General features: G+C 29.8%; 1 protein-coding gene across 3 annotated transcripts in view; it reads right to left on the reverse strand.

Annotated features, from left to right (window-relative positions):
- The window catches only part of LOC111625349 (abl interactor 2-like), a 41,554-nt gene that overhangs the window by 12,223 nt on the left and 19,745 nt on the right, over positions 1–9,586 (reverse strand). The gene's annotated exons all lie outside the window — the stretch shown is intronic.

The raw sequence follows: 9,586 nt of genomic DNA on the forward strand, positions 1-9,586 counted from the left end.
GTGCATTATGATGTATCTTCAAAACCAAATGTAATATACCCAAAAAAAATATTGTGATACATCCAATAGTTTCTAAAGATTTTATGACTAATCAAGTTAATAGTACTATATACTTACACCTCCTTAGACCACTTCAATTAAAATAATTGTCTGAATTAACTGTAACTGTTAAATATTTTTTTTACAATTTGGAGTTCCATATATCCGACAGAGTGAAAATGACAAGGAGTTCACTGCAAAACTTTGTGAATATGTAGACAGAACTGTCAATTCTTTATGTTCTAATCTTGCCAGTTATAATCTAAAAATCAATATCCATAAAACTGTCATTATGTGTTTTTCTCTACTTCGCAATCCCAACCACCCTTCCATATTTATTGATTCTTCTAAAACAAACCATGTCCAGTTTCATCGTGACCTTGGTATCATATTTGATAAAAAATTAATATTCCATGATCGTATCTCTTACATTATTAAATCTCTTGCAATTAGACATGACTTTATCTGGCGGTTTTGCAAAAATATCTCTTCAAAGGCCGTACTCAGAACAATTTTCTTTACTAATTTTCAATCAATAGTAAATTATTGTTTACCTGTCTGGGCCATGGCTGCCCCTTATCTGATTCAAAAAATACAATCTGAATTAAATAAAGTTTATTTTCGGATACACAAATTCTGCAATTTACCCATTACTGACAACCATGATGTGGCAAGAGTTCGCCTTGGTCTTCCAAATCTTTCTGATCGCTTAAAATATTTTGACCGCATTCTATGCTTTAAATACTTCAATGGTCTAATCTTAAATTACTGGCTAAGTCTCCGCATCCCTACTGTAAGAACCCGTAATACATCATGTTTCCTCATCCCATTTTTTCGCCTTTCTCTTTCACAGAGATCTTTTTTTTACCGTATAGCATCTCACATACAGCCTGTTGAAACTTATCTATATCGTTATTTTAATTTTTTTAAAAATAAACGTAAATCTATTTTATATAATTTATAATGTAACTGTTGTTTCACTTTATTTATAATTTTTTTTTATTTTATGTTTGTTATATCTTTTATATTTTATAATCATTTTATTGGGGATCATTTTTTTTGTTATTTGGGGGTTGGAACACAATGTCTCTGACATTTCCAATAAAAAAAAAAATGTAATTTTTAATGGCAGTTCTCCACATCCACAAACACAAGGAAATATAGAATGCAGTAACCGATATGTTAAAAATATGCTTGGATCTTAGTTGCGCAACAATAATTCGACAAAATGATTGATCGGATGCTATTTTTTGTAGTATCAAAAAATGCATTGTAACATCGAGTCATTGGCAAATTACCATATCGAGCCTTATTTGGTAGTGAGCGTGAAACTAGTTTATAGATTTCTGATATTCCTGATAGTATTTTTTCATCGACCGAAACCAATGAGGAGCTGGAAAACACGTCAACAATGATCAAAAACTTGTAAAAACATAAAAAACATTGAATATGATATCTCACGGCAGAGATCACACAGTTCTTATAATTTGATTAGCAAAAATACTTTTCTAATAAAATAACCACAATAATGATAATAATAGCAGTGAATGTCAAAATATAATGACGAAATACTAGAAAAATAGATATCTCTGCAAAAAGCTGTGACTGACCAATCATTTTCAAAAGTGATCATATAAACCTGAAAAAAATCACTGTCACGCTAATAGAAGAATGTTTTAATAAGAAACTCTTTTGTGGATCTAAACGTCAGTTTAGTTTATCTTGCATTAATAAATAATACATCTATTTGTTATGTTTAGTATTATTTTTAACTGCTAATGAAATTAAATGGTTTTATATCGTTTTCTCATTGTTATAATTTAATTTTTCACTATTTAGTACATCAAAGTACTTATCTTTATTTACCTCACAATTTCACCAAAGTAATTCTAAATTATAATAATGTACAGTACCTAAGCATTAAGACTACTTAATAGCAATACATATTTTAAAAGACCAATGAATAGTTAAGTTGATTAGCTATTATAAATATTTATATTTTTCCTAAAATCAAGTAGTAGTTGAAGTACTGTACATATTTTTTAAAATAAATTTCAAGTTTATAATACATAAGTTTGATTATACAATGTATGTTTTATGTACTGTACTTCCTAACAATTTTGTCTCTAATCCTAGTGCCTAATTCACATTTTAGTAAAGCTGAGATTTCTGTCACTTTACAATATGGCTAAACATAGCCAGCCACATTGTAAAACACAATGTACCAACAATCGGACTGAACATTAGTTAGCTTTATTATAAAATGGCACCATTTAATCAAATGACTAGATGCCTTGTAAAGTGGCAAAATTAACAATCTGGCTGTAACATATACACTGTCAGATAGACAGCGTTAGTCTTTTTTACCATGTAAATACTTTCAACAATATAAAATCATCATAATCAGGCCAACAAAATGTAGAATAAAATGTCACTATAACACTCTCAAGTAGGCCTATAACATTGTCAAAATTTTAAAATTTCAAGCATTTAAACTTCATAAAATATTTGAGGCTCGTGAGTACAAGTAATAACAGAATTTGAAATAAAACACAAACAAAAATGAAAACAAAAAGTACAATGGAACAATCAGGATCTAGCTGATCGTTCTATTGCACCATTGGGGAGACAATCAGCAGTTTATAGGCTGTCGGGGAGCTGGTAGGTAGATGTTCGTCTAGTCTCCTAGGATGTCTGCCCCGATGATCAAGTGCAACCCCTTTTTATACATGTTGCACATGAGAATTGACTCAGGTGACTGATTTAACGTGTTCTAAGTTTGAGTCATGTCCTGGTTTGATAGATACGGGCTGTCAAGAACTGGATGATTCGGCATAATTACTGCTATTTTCTAGCCATTTTGATGACTTCGCTTACCTCATAATTCCATCTGTTTGACAGTTTCCCATTATTAATAATCAACTGTTTTGACTAAGATTGTAACGTAAATCCAAACATCCTAGTGACTGTTGACTTAGACTGATATTTGATTAGTTTTACCTATCAGAGTATCATGAGAGAATGAGAAAAGGAGATGGAGTTTTTCCACTTTGCAATCAACTGCATACTTGATTTAACTAATTACTCTAATTACTTAATGGCCCCTTTAGAATCTCACTTAATGCCTGACACATTTTGTGATATCCTCTGCTGCTCTGCTAAACAACTCACCAGCATTCTGATCATGTCACCAATGTACCATATATTTTCTCCAGTTGGGTGCATAAGGAGTACAGCATAAACCCTAGATTTTTCAAGAAAAGCGAACCTGTTCTTATCGCTGCAGATAAACCTGTGTAAAGTTGGCTGTGTGGGGAAAGGAAAGAAGAGTTTCTTGTTTCTTGTTTCGATGTTTCTTGAAGATATGACAAATGCATATAGAGAGGGAACAAGTTGTAGAATTAGTGACCACATTGATGTTTTTAAGAATATAAGGAAGTATAGAAATAGCAAATTTTTAACCCTAGTGAGAACATAGTGAAATTTCTATGATGAATATGCTGCATGGAAAAGCCACATATACATTACCCAACTCAAGTTCAATGAGCTCATGCATTGATAGAAGTAAAAAACCTCTTCTAATAGTAGTGGAAATGGCCAAATCCATGTAACATAATGGTTGAAAAGATGTTGCAGGGATGAAATAGGAAACTGCATTAAACTTGCAGTACACAGAAAGAAAAGGCCCCAGAGGATCTGTGTATGTGGGGATCTAAGAACACTATTTTCTCACTTATCTCCTCTTCTAAGGAGAAGGAAATGAAAGTACACAGCAGATAGATGTTGCAAAAAGTTGAACAGCTCCTGATTCATACTCTCCCATTCAACAAGAATATTGTCTATATAACACAAATATAGAAGCGGGTAGCAGTTAATGAGTGGAGAAGTGAATACTTTAAACTCTACTTTCGACATGGTAATCTGCCAGGGTAGCATATAGGAGTCCATTGGAACCCCCTTCTTTTGAAAGTAGATGTTATCATTAAAGCAAAATTAGTGAGCCTCCCGTATATCCAAAACTTGTTATATGGCTGAACTTTTTCTTTGGTAAGAGAGTACAGTAGAGTGTCGTTTATCCGAAACGTCAATTATCCAAAAGAATTCCAGTTGGCAAATTTAAATTTTCGCCAGTGCTGTGGCGCTGCAATCTTTGGCTATGTCTTGGGCTACTCAAATATTTTACGTTTTTGATACTAAATTAACTTCTGAAGTATAAATTTTTGTTGTTTTTATATTTTTCAATATATTTATTTTGTTTGTACAAAATAAAAAAATAATTTCTTACGATACAATAGTGTTTGTTAGGCTTAACATCCACGAAAATTCAACGCAAAGCAACATGCAACGGAGAAAAATTCCAACACAGGATAGATTAATATATTTTTTCGTACATAATCGGTTATCCGAAATATCGATTTTCCGAACAACCCCAGTCCCCAATTGGTTCAGATAAATGACACTCTACTGTATTAGCAATTATGACTGCCTCAAAACATAAAATTTACGGGTACAAAGACATTACATTCAATTTGAAGAAGCTGTATGTTTGAAGATAATGAACCAATAGTCCTGATGCTGGCAAATTTAGCCTCCAAGAATGAGCAGGTGACCAATTATGATTCTGGGTTTATAAAAACAATTTCCCAGGAAAGAGCTTTTTCCAGTAAGTACGTATGATGGGACTGCTTGTTTACTAAAGATTGCAACAGCTACCCCAACTTGTGTGTTTTAAGTTCACAGAACAATCTAGGCATGCAATATTAGAAGGAAGGGTTTAGGTAAAGTCAATGCAATAGTAAGTAGCACCACAGTTTTTTTTTTCTTTTGTTAGCATCCTAGGGGTAGGATCTTTGTTTAATAAAACAGAATTGAATTGTTGCAGAAACTCATTAACTCTGAACAGGAAAGCTCTTCTCTTCACAAAGTACAAACTTCTTATTCTTGTCCAAAATGATGCATCTTAAATCATTGTCAGTGAAAAACTGTTTCTGACAGTGTATACATCTAGTATTATATCTAATTTGACATGGACTAAATACTATATAATAAATTATGTTACTGCAAAAGTAAAATTCAAATCACAAGAAAGAATATTAGCAATTATAATGTCTGTAATCAAGAGAAATTCCTAAACCAATAATACTAAAAAAGTATACAACTATATACAGTGGTACCTCAGGATACGAACGCCACAGCATACGAAATTTTCAGGATACGACATGAAATTCGAACATATTTTTGCTCCACGGTACGAACAAAAACTCACCATATGACGTTACATTAATTCGCAGCGCCATTTTTTATTCACTTTTGTTCATCGGTCTCAGTCCGCGTGTTTGCTTCATCATAGAAGGATCTCCCTCAATAAAGGAAATCTTGAGATATTATCAGAAAGTAACTGATTTTGTTGAAAAGAAACATCCCGAAAAGGTTCACACTAGCCGTATTGCTGCTCGGAGTAATGACATTTGCCTAAGTCATTTTAGAAACATTTTAAAAAGTAGGCAAAGCCAAACCTCTTAGGATAGATGTTTTACCAAGCGACCATTATCCAGTGAAAATGCTGGCGAAAGTGAAGGAAAGAAAGCAAAAAGCAATGAATAAAAATTAAAAAAATATATATTAATATATGTATATATAAAACAAAACTAATTTTTTTTTATCTTTTCTAAGTTATTTTTAAGTTATTGTTACATTATGTTATGTAAGTGAAATTTTAGTATCATTTCCCTTCTCCTCCTCCGCCACCAGTTTACACCTCCACCATCATCTATCCACAAAGATAAAGTGCAAATAAAACTACATTTTTTTTTATCAATTATTATTCTATTATGGTTATATATACATTTACAACTACAAAATGCATTTTTCTGTGTTTTCCTTACTGAAGTTATTTTTTTTCAATGTACTACTTAGCTTTAATTTGAGTGTCTTTTTCGTGTTGTAACGAATTATTTGATTTTACATGTAATCGTATGGGGAAAAATTATTCACCTTACGACATTTTCATGATACGATCTCAGTTTCAGAACGGATTAATTTCGTATCCTGAGGTACCACTGTATTGTAATTCCAAATAAAAAATTACTTTTCCAATAGTTTGAATAATACTGTACGCAGCCAATCAAGTATTTCTAAATTACTTAATTCTTATACTGACATTATATACATAAATGTGCTCTAAAATTATACTGTAATTTCTAATTTACAAATCTATCTAATCAAATTCCTATCCCCAATTACATTTATTATATCTCTACAGCAAGAAAAATCAGCTTTGTTAATGTTGCAAACACAATAGAATTATAGACAAAAATAAATCTTATCACTGATTGTACTGTACAGTCAGTCAGTTCTATGCTTTGAAAGAATTTTCATTAACGAACATGTTTAATTCCAATGCATATCAACAAGAGATTGTATTAACTCATATCACAAACAGGAAAATTTTTAATACACGGAGCTTTCTTAAATTTTAACAAACTGCATGACAGGATTTGAAATTAGAGGCTATCGTATTGTCGCAGGTAACCAGAACTTCATTTCAATGATTGAATGTACTTCCAAATTTGTCTGGCATTCAACCTCATTTATTTTCCCATTTTTTCTTAATGCTTTTATACTTCATGTCTATTTAATTCTGTTAAATAGTAATAAGTACTTTTCAGTAATAATAATATTAAATGTAAAACTAAATTTGTTTGATACATCAAATGTTGTTATAAAGACATATCCAATATGGCCACCACAAAATCCAGGAGCAGATGAGAAAATGAAAACATTAAGTATTGGAAACTTGAAAAAAAAAATCAACAATTTATCAAGAAATAGTCAATTGTATAAACTGTAAAATAAAGTTAATAAGTTTTAAAGATTTTAATTTTTTATTATAATGTCTCAAAATCATAAATTTTACTTTCTGTTGCACTTGCATTATAAATAGTGATGGGACAATTAATCGAAATTAGAAAATCTGGCATATTCCAGTAATCGGAATCAAGCAATCTCTTCACAATTCTCCCACATTTAATAAGAAAATTAATTATTTGTTTCACTCAAAGATTAAAAATATTTTAAATTATGATATTAACAATTGAGTATTCGTTTATTGGAAACATTCCAGTCGACAAAGCAGAGTATACGACACCCCATACATCAGGTGATCTATGTCATGGTGGACTTTTCTTTCATGTATTTAGAGCAATGAGAAATTGCACTTGGTCACTATTACAGTAAATTTACCCATTTTAGGGGAAATAATGTGACATTAGTGTTACCATCCAGCCAGCATTGAACTCGCTTGACTGATAATTTGTATTCTGTATACATATTAATTAAAAGCAAGATATTTCACCACCACTGCACATAAAAAATGTAAATTTAAAAACAAGCCTGCATTTTTTTAAACTCTTAATTACAATTTTTTAAATTAATTGCAACTGTTTTCTCTTTTGCAATAAAACTGTAGAAATCGTTTTAGAATTTGTATTCTGTATACATATTAATTAAAAGCAAGATATTTCACCACCACTGCACATAAAAAATGTAAATTTAAAAACAAGCCTGCATTTTTTTAAACTCTTAATTACAATTTTTTAAATTAATTGCAACTGTTTTCTCTTTTGCAATAAAACTGTAGAAATCGTTTTAGAATTGTTTAGCACAAAAAATAATGAAATTTAAATTTATTTAAATTTTTCTTAGTAGTTTCATTAATTTTTGTTTTATAAATTTGCCTGCTTTCTAAAGACTAAAGATTTTTTAAAAGTTTTAATTATAAGCAAGTTAACATTGATTGAACTATCGAACTAACTAGTTTCAAATCAAAACTGGTAGTCAGCAAAAATATTTAAGTGTCAGCAAAACAGTATAAACAAAATAATACTCTGATTGAAAAAATATTATATAAAATTATTTTTAATATTTACTATGTTTACTTATAATAGTAAAACAGCTTTCTCATTAAAATTATCAAAGTTTTTGTTAAGATTCATAGATGATACTGTAATATGTGAAAAGTTTAATGTGATTTGCACAATTATAAGTAAATATACTTGTTTCCACTAAGATTTCTGCTGTTTGTTTTAAAAACTGATTTTTCAAGTTGAGTCAGTCTAGACATTCATAGCTCGAGGTAATGAATTAAAAAGTTGATTAACTCGTGACGATAATATTCGTTCGGCTCATTGCATCATTTGCTGAATCTCGTTTAGTGTTAAATATAATGTAAATAACATTCACGAGGCATGCCGATCGTGATAAATGTGAAAAAAGGTAGTGCAACTTCCCATTAATTTCGCTCTCCCCCAGTTACATGTCAGTTATGAAACAGGTTCCAAGCATAACCTCAGTCTACTTGTTATTTCAAGATGAAGTTATTTTACATTAACTCACTATCACAATGTTTAAAGGACTCCCTATGAAACCCAGTCAAGGTTGTTTATCTATAAAGTAAACAACATATGAAGTTAAAATTTGGAACATGTAGAGAGGACACATTAGAAAATTTTACAGAATTGTCTAATTCAAAGAATGGCAGTTGTGCATGGAAAATCAGCAGTTAATGGCTGCTTTATGTAAGTGTTCATGTTAAAAAAATAAGTGCATGTGATTGCAAATTAATAAAGTAAAATTATATTTAAAAACTCAAACAAAAAAGAATTATTGTAACTTAAAAAATATATACAAAGAACTATAATTAGTTACAGTATTAAAAATCATATTAAGAATTTTATGCTAAAGTTATTTAAAGGGCATACAGGACTGACTGGCTATTGAATAAAACTTATTTAATACTGCATATAAGAATTCAAGAATTCATTAGTCAGCCATTTATATTTTCATTTTACTTACATGCAGTATATACATTTACATAATATAATTATCAAAACTTATATAACTTAACAATTATCTAAATATTGATAATTATATAACGTCAATAAAGATCAATAAAAAGGAACTGTAAACATTCAATTAGTAAATATTTTACCACATAATTGATTCTTTGTTTCTTTACTTCTATTTATGTGTAGACATAATAAATAGCTGTATAATGTGCAAGTGATAAAATCTTTCATGCAAATGCAGTAGTTTCTTTTTTAATTACCTATTAGTTTATAATATATATATATATATATATATATAAATGTTATATTCGATTTACAGAAAAGTTTTATTATAGTTTCCATTTAAGTGTGATTTTTATAACCTACGTTTCCGCTATAAATTTCTAAGAAAGAAGGCAGTTGGTATCTATCTATCCATTAATCCTTTGTGGTTCATCCCACTTTTATCTAGGACGTGAAACGGTATGAGAAAGTTTAAATTCGACAAGAATAATCACAAATATGTTTGATGTATAATATTTAGCTCAGTTTCTGTTACTTTCTTTTAATTACCCACCATTTAATTAATTAAAATAATGGCATTCAAATTATGTTTCCTCGTTTGATGTAATATAGATTTTTTTTAAAAAAAGGAATAAAATAACCAATTTTTAATTACCTTTCAAAAAATTGGTTACTTATTCCATCATCATCATCATCAT

Source organism: Centruroides sculpturatus, unplaced genomic scaffold (assembly GCF_000671375.1).
Source record: "Centruroides sculpturatus isolate CEXI.00-Female unplaced genomic scaffold, Cexi_2.0 scaffold247, whole genome shotgun sequence".
Lineage (NCBI taxonomy): Eukaryota > Metazoa > Arthropoda > Arachnida > Scorpiones > Buthidae > Centruroides > Centruroides sculpturatus.